Source organism: Tupaia chinensis, unplaced genomic scaffold (genome assembly GCF_000334495.1).
Source record: "Tupaia chinensis unplaced genomic scaffold, TupChi_1.0 Scaffold000355_1, whole genome shotgun sequence".
In the NCBI taxonomy this organism is placed as follows: domain Eukaryota; kingdom Metazoa; phylum Chordata; class Mammalia; order Scandentia; family Tupaiidae; genus Tupaia; species Tupaia belangeri.
In genome coordinates, this window is record NW_006159850.1 from 13,366,138 (window position 1) to 13,375,571 (window position 9,434).

The 9,434-nt window shown below is 49.7% G+C and overlaps 1 protein-coding gene and 1 pseudogene across 1 annotated transcript in view; both read left to right on the top strand.

The window, feature by feature from the left end:
* FA2H (fatty acid 2-hydroxylase) overlaps positions 1–9,434 on the top strand; it is a 69,442-nt gene that overhangs the window by 31,297 nt on the left and 28,711 nt on the right. The window lies entirely within an intron of this gene.
* LOC102498496 (cyclin-G1 pseudogene) lies at positions 5,593–8,020 on the top strand (annotated as a pseudogene).

Consider the following 9,434-nt stretch of genomic DNA (forward strand, 5'->3'; position numbering starts at 1 on the left):
TCCTTTCTGCCTCCTAGCCCAGGGCGCCCTCTTTTTTTTTGGGGGGGGGAGGATTTTGCTATAGGGCACGTGCGCTCACCAGAAAGACAGAGAGAGACAGAGAGACAGAAAGTGAGAAATCACCTCCAAGGGTGGATGGCCACGCCGCAATCCCTTCTCCTCCATTCTCCTCTTGGGATCTTGGGCACACACACACATGTTTGGTGTGAGTTTAAGCCACCAGGTCTGGGACTCGAACTGCGGTCAGCTACATGGGAGTGACATAGCCATTACGCTAACTGCTGGTCCCAGGGCTCCCACTTGAAGCCGATTCTCACCACCCTAGACTGGAGGAGGAAGGAAGCCCAGGGTCCACGTTAGAGGACGGTGCTAGTCTCTGGTTCCTCTGATGTCAACTGTCACCCTGCTCACGCAGAGTACAGCTGACACCACAGGCCTGTCCCGTGTGGTGCAGCCCAGACTCTCCATCTAGATTCCCTGGTTTGGGAACTGGGGATAGGGAACAAAATCCTGGCTCCGTCCCACCTACCCATCATCCTCCAGGAGCAGGGCGCCTGCATGAGCAGGAGGCCTGCAGCTCGCCCAGGAGTTTCAGACTGCCCCTCAAGGCCTGCACTATATCCAGACAGTTTGGCTTGGTCCCCTCATTTGCCTGTTTTAAATGCAAATCAGATTTTAAAATCTGAAGATTTCACTTCAAAATCTAGTTTTCTAGTGTTTCTTAAAAATCAGGAGGTCTGACAACACTGGGCCCCCCTCTTTCCATGGCCGGGACCTCTGTCAGGGCTGTCTCTTACAACAGTCTTGGCCCCTCCACTTAACGTCACCAACTCCATCCACCATGGCCCCCCTGCTAGTGACCAGGTGGCAGTGACTCTCAGCACTGCCCAGTGGCTGCCCTTTTTTCTCCCTACTGTGCCTCTAGCCAAAGCACACCTCATGGCTTCGTTTGATTTTGCCTTCTTGGTGCCTCATGGTCTAAGGGGAATTTGAGTTGAGCATCTTCCTTTGTAGAAGTATGATTCCTCCACGTTTAATATGCAAACAAAATGGATGTGTAGAATGAGGGGGTGGCTAGCCTGGCATCTGAGGACAGCACAGGAACTGGGGTGTCCTTGCCAGAGAGAAGTGACTTCTGTTCCAAGAGGAAGATCTTAAGGTCACCCATGCGTAGGTGAGGAGTGTGGTCTGGAGCTTCGCCTAGAGCTGAGTATGGAGGGTCTAGCACTAGACCCCTGGCCTTGGCTTCTCCCCACCCCAGGTTCATCTCCACTACCTCCAAGAGACAAGCATGTTGGGAGACCTGTCTGGGAACCTCAGGGAGCTGGCAGGGAGCAACTTCTGGGTGCACTGTGCATGTGGGTTTGGGGTGCGGAGCTCGGTGCCAGAGAGCTGGGCAGAGGACAGAGCCCAGGGGAAGGGCACAGAAGGAGAGGAGCTCACACCGCATGACTGGCCAGGAACGGGCACTGTGCTGATTGAAGCTCAGGTCGGTGTGACTCTCCCCCAGGCTTCTCGCTCATGTGGCCTCAGACTGCAGCTGGAAGGCTCTGAGGTCAGAATGCCCTCCCCACCCCCACCCTACCATGTTGCCCAGGGTGTCCAGTGGCTCTCAGCGCTCAGAGCCTGCCTACCCCAGCCCCTCGGCAGAGCACACTGGCCACTCCTCATGCCTGTCCTCCCTCCAAGGAGACCAGTCATGGAAGGCTTCAGGGTGGGCTCTTCCTGCTGGACCGCCCACACGTTGGTGGCCTTTCCAGGTCTGGGCTCTCAGATCCTGAACAGGCCAGCCCTCTACTCGTGAATGCACCAGTCAGCCCACGTGGGCGTGAGCAAGACAAGCAGGGTCTTGATCCTTGGGGATCTTCATAGCTTGGGAGACGGTCAACAGGTGAACACGCCAGAAGGAGAAGCGAGCTGCATTCAGCCATGAGCACCGCCCGGCTGACTCTGGGCCTGCCTGCAGAGTGGCTTCTGGCTGTTCCTCCTGCCTGCCTTTCCAGAGTGAGGGGGCTGGGAGGGGGCCAGATGAGAGTTTTGGTCTTTAGTGCTGTTCTTGTCACCCAGGACAGTCTTGTGTCCCTGAGGTGGGCACAGAGGGGTTGGACACTCCCATCATCCACGTGCACTGATTATTCTGGTACAAGTCTGACACGAAATTACTCAATTTCCTTATCAAAGAGTGAAATGTACGCAACCCAAAGGCGTCACCTACAACGGTGACCAAGTACTGCAAAGAACACAGGCGTTCTCCACACTGGGGACTCTTGGGTTTTTAAAGTTCCCCTTGGCTTCCTTTCAGGATCTGGAGAGTCTTTTGAATAATGTACTGTGGAAATTTTCAAGAAACTTTTTTGTAATAGCCTTTTAAAGTTTGAGTTGTACCCTAGCTCCCAGAAATGACCTTTACACACTTCTGATTCACGGATGGCGCTTGCCTATGGAATTCAAGGGTGAGCCCAGCTCAACTATAAAATCAACCCAGGGCCACGGGAGTCTGGAAAACGTGGCCCAGATCAGCCCATGTGGCGTCCCTGGAGCCCCCAGAGTGGGCCTGGGAGACCCTCTTCTCCAGGGAGTCTTTGCCTGTCCACATGCAGAGAAGATGTGTCACAACTGACTTGAGAAAATGAGTGAATGAAAGACGCACCACAGGGCACGTCCCTGCGCCCCAGACGTTCCTGCTCCGGGTGATGCCGGCAGGACGCCGGCCAGGGCTTGCTTGGCGGTCCCCGCCAGTGTCGGAGGTGTGTCCAATCTGGCGATAAAAACCTGGCCTTCTGCCAGGGAGGGGTGCGGTCCCGAGGAGGCCACCCAGAAAGCACTGTTTCCATGCTTAGTCCAGGATTTATTTGTCAAACGCCTATCACCCAGGACATTACTCCCTGTGACCCCAGACCCCTGAGCATGATCGCACTGGGGCAGCAGCAGGAAGAAGGAGGGGGACAGGAAGAGTCGCACCTGCTCCCTTCCCCTTTGCCCCTCTTTTCCTCATCCTCCATGGGCAGGGCGCCCTCAATGCCAGCCCTGAGACTGGTCTGTGCCATGATACAGAGGAACTCCCTAGAGAGAATCCCTGGCTGCAGGGGTGCAGGGGGTGCAAGCTGGTGAGCCCCCTCTGGGAGTGAGCCACACCCCTTCCTTCTCTCAGGAGGGAGGCAGAGAACCGCGGGGCAGCAGCCCCTCCACCTCCCCCATTTCAGAGTATTTCCAACTGAACGGAGAAGCCTCGCAAGTCCTATGCCCACTGTAACCAACATCTCTCGGTCAAACTGCATTTCTGCAGTTTTACTAAGGAAAACCTCGAAACGAGGACACAGGGAACAGCTGATCCACTCCCCGTGGCAGTTCTTCATCCGTCGACCAGCTCACAGCAAGAAAACGCGTTCTGAATGCTCCTGAAACGAGATTTTAGGTTGTAAAGTCTTCTTCATTTTTGTTTTTTTATTTTTAGTTTCTAATCCACTATGGGATCAGTACTTTTTTGTTTGTTTGTTTTTAGGTTTTGCCATGGGGCGTGTGTATACTCTTCAGAGAAAGACAAGGGAAAGCGAGAAATCACCCCCGGAGGGATGGCCACACTGCAATCCCTTCTCCATTCTTCTCTCAGGGTCGTGGGTATACACATACATGTGCGCATGCCCAGCGTGATTTTCAGGCCACTGGGTACAGGATTCAAACCACAGTGGGAGTCCTGTAGGAGTCCAGTGCCTTAACCAGCATGCCACCTTCTGACCTCTGCATTAATATTTTTAAATAGAATTATGTGTGTGTGTGTGTGTGTGTGTGTGTGTGTGTGTTTATGAATGTCAGTATAAGGTTGCCCACTGCCTTTTCTTGAGAAGAAACTTTAATTCTGAAAAACATGTGTTTTCTATATATTTGCATTGAAATGTCCTCTTGTATAGGGAGTGTTACTGAGAGTATTTTCTTTTTAATATTTTTATTTTGGAGTCAGCAGGAGGTTAAAGTGCTGGACTCCCATATGGCTGACTACAGTGCAAGCCCCAGACCCAGAGACTTGAAACTCATGCTCGATGCATGTGTATGTGTTCCCAGAATCCCAGGAGGAGAGTGGAGAAGGGGTTGCAGCATGGTCATCCCCTGCCCCGGGGGGCTGATTTCTCTCTGTCTCTCCAGCGAGCACACACACCCTATAGCAATAATCTCTCTCTTTTAAAAAAATTTATTTGGCAAAATAAAATGCTGGTGATCTTGTTTCAGTCTTGTGCACCTGTGGTTCTGTTCATGCCTGTCCTATATACTCAGCCAAAGGGCACTGAGGACTGTGGTCTAGACTGCTGGGACTGTGATCCTTGGATCTGGGCACTGTCCTGTCCAGCCCTGCATGGCTCTCCGAGATGCAGTGCTTGGCATCCTGGACCATCCTCTCTGGCAGTCAGCCGTGCCCTGCATCGTGTAGAGACAGTCAGCAGGTGTACCTGCTTCATCCATTTCCTGCTTCCAAGAGGCAAAGTCCTCAGAGCTTCAGAGCTCCAGCCCTAGCAGCCAGGCCCATCACGGGAGTCCCAGGAGGCTTTGGCTACCTTGTGGAGACATAGCGTGGCAGCCTGGCCCACTGAGAGAATGTGGGTAAAGCATCTAGTATTTGCAAGAGGCCATTCTATGCACATGGAGAAACAGGAAGCAGGTCCTGTTCCACAAGGTCCCTGCCCAGTTGGAACCTAAAACACCACTGGGCAAACAAGACATTTGAAAACAACAAGCAAGAAATTATAAATACCAAGGGTGGCAGTGGGTATTTACATTCATGGTAAATTTTTTTTCTTTTAGAGAAAGAGATTTTTGCTATAGTACTTACACAGTCACCAGAGAGACAGAGAGCGAGAAATCACCCCCTGGGGGGGGTTGACCCCACCATAATCCCTTCCTCTCTAATCTTCTCTTGGAATCTTGGGCACACATGCACATGCACCTGACATGAGTTTTAAGCTACCAAGTCGGGGACTCAAACCATGGTCAGCCATGTGGGAGTCCAGGGACGTAACTACTAGACCATCTAATAGTCCAGTAGTAAATATGATTTTTTTGTAAATTGCAACAGAGGACCAGCCAGTAGTGTGGCGGTAAAGGCTGCTGGATCCCACATAGCTGACTGTAATTCCAGACACAGTAGCTTGAGAAACATGCTAGACACAGGCTCGTGGGTGACCAAAATTTCCAAAGGAGAAGTGGAAGAGAACAGCTTATGGCATGACCATCCTCCATGGGGGTGCTTTTTTCACTGCAACCACCATCCTCCCAACCTGTGTCTCTCCAGTGAGCAAATGTGCCTTCTAGAAAAAAATTGGGGGGACCAGCAGGTGGTATGGGAGTTAAGGCACTGGACTCCCACATAGCTGATTGTAGTTTGAGTCCTCTCTGTCTCTTTCTGGTGAATTAAAATAAGACGGAGAAGAAATTAAATAATTCTTAAAAATTTTAAGTTGGAGGGCTCCAAGCTGACCCTGGTTGGGGCAGTGTCATCTGGGCGGCGCTGTGGAGACCCCCAGCCAGAACAGCTCACCCTCCCCTGGCCACTCCCTTCTCACCTCCAAGCCCCCTGGTCTTACAGGACTCTCTGGTTCTGATATGGGGGATGAGGTGAGAGCAGGCCGGGGAGGGTGATTACCGCTGAGGAGCTGCACTCGCTATCAAGATGACAGAGGTATTGGGGCCGGCAGGTGGAGCGGTGGCTAAGGGCACTGGACTCCCGCATGGCCAATCGCAGTTTGCATCCTGGACCTGGTGGCTTGCTTTCTCTCTCTCTCTCTCTCTCTCCCACACACACATATGCTCTCTGCCAATACAAGAAAAAAGAAAAGAAAAGCTGCAATGACGATCTGTATAAGTCTTTTATTTCTCTTTGGTAAATGCTTAGGAGTAGAATGGCTGACTGATAACAATGAATATTTAACTTTGTAAAAAAGTGTCAAAGAGATCTTTAAGGCACTTTTGGCATTTTACACTCTTAGCAGCAATGTCAAAATTTCCAATTGCAGGGCTGGCCCTGTGGCATTGTGGTTAAGGGAGCTGAATCCCACACAGCCAACTGCATCTCCAACCCCATTTCCAACAGCCTGAAAAAAAAAAAAAAAACCCCAAATCCTGACCAGATGGAGAAAGAACTATAGTATGACCACAACCCATTAGGGTTGCTTTTTCCTTCTAGAGGTATTGACAACAACTGGCTCTCAGAAACTGCTACACCAGCTGAATGCCCTGTTGGAACAGAAGTCTAGCTGTCAACCGAAGGTCTGTGGGTTGAGACTAATTGAGTCTGCACCCGGTAATGGCCTCAGAATGACCGCAAGGCTGAGGAACTTTGAAGTAAAAGGTCTCCTTACTCTAACTTAGTTCTTTGGCTTTGACATGGAGACATTCTCTCTAGCTGTGAATTCACTGGACAGATTCGTGTCTAAAGCGAAGGTACAACCCAAGCACCTTGGGTGCGTTGGACTGAGTTGCTTCTATTTGGCTGTAAAATCCATAGAGGATAAGAGGAATGTCCCACTGGCAACTGACTTGATCCAAATTGGTCACTAGGTTCACGGTTTCCTATTTAACGAGCATGGAAAAGACTGTATTGTACTGAAGAAGAGATATTGGAAAGTCAAAGCCACTACTGCCTTTCAGTTTCCGCAACTCTCTTATTCACTCATTCAAGAGAACTTGCCATTTGAAAGGAGAAACAGCTTTAATTTTGAAAGACTAGAAGCTCAACTTAAGGCGTGTCACTGCAGGGTCAGGTTTTCTAAAGCAAAGCCTTCTGTGTTGGCATTGTCTATTATTGCACTGGAGGGGGCCAGCAGGTGGTGTGGTGGTTAAGGGTGTTGAACTTCTACATGGCTGACTGTGCTTCGAGTCCCAGACGAGGTAGCTTGCTTTCTCACTTTCCCTCTTTCTCTTTCTCTCTTTCACACACTCGGTCCCTTTCTGTTCAAATTAAAACAAATAAATTAAATAAATAAAGTGAAATAAAATAACTATTTAATGGACCAGCAGATGGCGTAATGGCTATGTCACTGAACTCCCATGTAGTTGACCACGGTTCAAGTCCCGGACCTGGTGGCTTAAACTCACGCCGGGCACGTGTGTGTGCATGCCCAAGATCTCAAGAGGAGAATGGAGGAGAAGGGATTGTGGCATGGCCATCCCCCTGGGGGGAGCTTTCTCACTTACCATCTCTCTCTGTCTTTCTGGCAAGCACACACACCCTACAGCAAAAAACCTCTTTAAAAAAAAAAATAATGTACTTTCACTAATGTCCCTAGTACGTCAAAACAAAGGTTTAGGAAAAGTATGTGGGCATCCTCACAGTTGGGAGGTCACTGTGGTTGTGTTCAGGAGTTTCAGTGTCAGGCCGCGGCTGAAAGGGGATTACAGTGCTGTACACCGTTCCTCAGTGCAGAGTGTAGCCTGAGGTCACCCAGAAGGCTCTATCCAACTTTGACTGGCTGTTGATAAGCAAGCACTGAGAAATAAACCCAAGAACCACAATATATCTCAGCTTTTGTAACCCTTGTTTTATGGACAACGTTTCAGTTTTCCCAAAAGGTTGCTATATTTCAGTATTTTGAATACATCAGTGTTCCTTTCGAGTTGGTAGATATAACCTAAACAACCATCATTACATTTTGGTACTAAGGGATATGCCTTTCAATAAAGTTACTGAAATACAAAAAAAAATTTTTTTTTTTGAAGTTGGAAAATGAAGAGATCATATCTGGCTAGAATGATTAGGAAGAAAAACATGGTGGTAACCGAAAGAGCCAATGTCTGCTCAATTCTCATGACTAGAAATAGGTTCCATGCAAGAGTTCTGCACTGGCCCCATCACGTGTTCCAGGAGGGTCCTGGGGAAAAGCAGATGTCGGAGCGTTGGCTGTTCTCAACTATTTATTCCAGGCTTGCCAGGGGAAAGAAAAAGGAGCGGCGCAACCATAGAGGGGAAGAACCTGGAGTGGTACCTGAAATCTGGAGACTGAGCATAGGAGAGACCTTCCTAAGAGCTGGATAGATCAGGGCTCACTTCCAGTGCTAAGAGGTGATGAGACAGAGACCTTCCTTAAGCTAGATGTGCCCAGAACAGATTTGCACCTGCTCCTCTGGGATGCCGAGAACGTATAGCACAGATAAAAACGTTCAATGAACTCTTCAAGTTAAATGTATGTAGGGTAACCCTTCCTCTGCCAAGGGTCCTTTTGTTTTGTTGAGAGAGGCAGAAGGGATTGCAACAGGTGGTGTTAGGTATTCCAAGAAGGGGTAGATCATTCTGTGCAAGAAAGAACTTGGAGTGACCAGGAGAAAACAATTATGCAGGTAGGAGGGGAGTCAGTAGCTCAATGACTCAGGGCACTCTGGGTATTTTAAAGATAGAAACAGAATTAGAAATGAAATTATCAAGCTACTGACCTGGGAAGAGAAAAGACATTTATGTCAGATATTTAGGGAGTTTCAGGATATAATGTGCTATACAATCCACTTTTCTTTGTCCTCAAGGGAGCATGAGACACTTGTTAAATATTTTAGAAATCAGGACCAGCAAGTGGTGCCGTGGTTGAGGCGCTGGACTCCCACATGGCTGACTGTAGTTCAAGTCCCAGACACAGCAACTTGAAACTCACATCAGATGCATGTGTGTATGTGTATGTCCAAAATCCTGAGAGGTGAATGGAGGAGAAGGGATTATGGTGTGGCCATCTCCCCGTGGGGTGTGACTTCTCACTTTCTCTGTCTCTCTGCAAGCACACGTCCTATTGCAAAAGAAAAATCTCCCCCCAAAATTCAGGTATTAGTTTGCTGACACAGACTAGCTGTTCTGAGGTACGTGGTGTTCATGATGGCCACGTGGGTTTTATGCTCTTTGGGGACCCTTGGATAAGCCCACTTTAATAGGGGTTTCCCCCCAGAAAAGGCCACCACAGTCACTGTCACCATCACATTCTCATGGGCTCATTTGGAGACAAAAATGTAAGAATTATGACAATAGAAACCCCGTGGCTGCCTGATGGTCTCCTCAGCCTCTTGCTGGTACCCAGCTTCCAGAGACCCCTCCTGGCCACGACAATCGCAGTTTCCTGTCGTCACAGGAACTCAGGAAAGGTCCTGCTGGCAAGCGCGTCCCCGCCCTTCCTCCAGTCTGTTCTCTGGCCTCGCTCCGGTGATGTCAGAGCACGCCGGGGCTGTCGGTTTGCCGAGCACATTCCAGTTACTTCTGACTTTACCTCTTTGCCAGTTTGATTTAACCTTGAGCACACTTGGGCACTCTGCCAATCCCACCCTGTGTGTGGCTCCGACCGACACGTGGGGCTGCTCAGGGACAGTCTCGTTAGCTCCCTGCTTCCTTTATTTCTAGAAGCCCCAGCCTGTGACTCATGGTTCTGTTGAATAACCAGGAAGGGTGGTGGGGTAGCCACTGGGCGTGGCCCGAT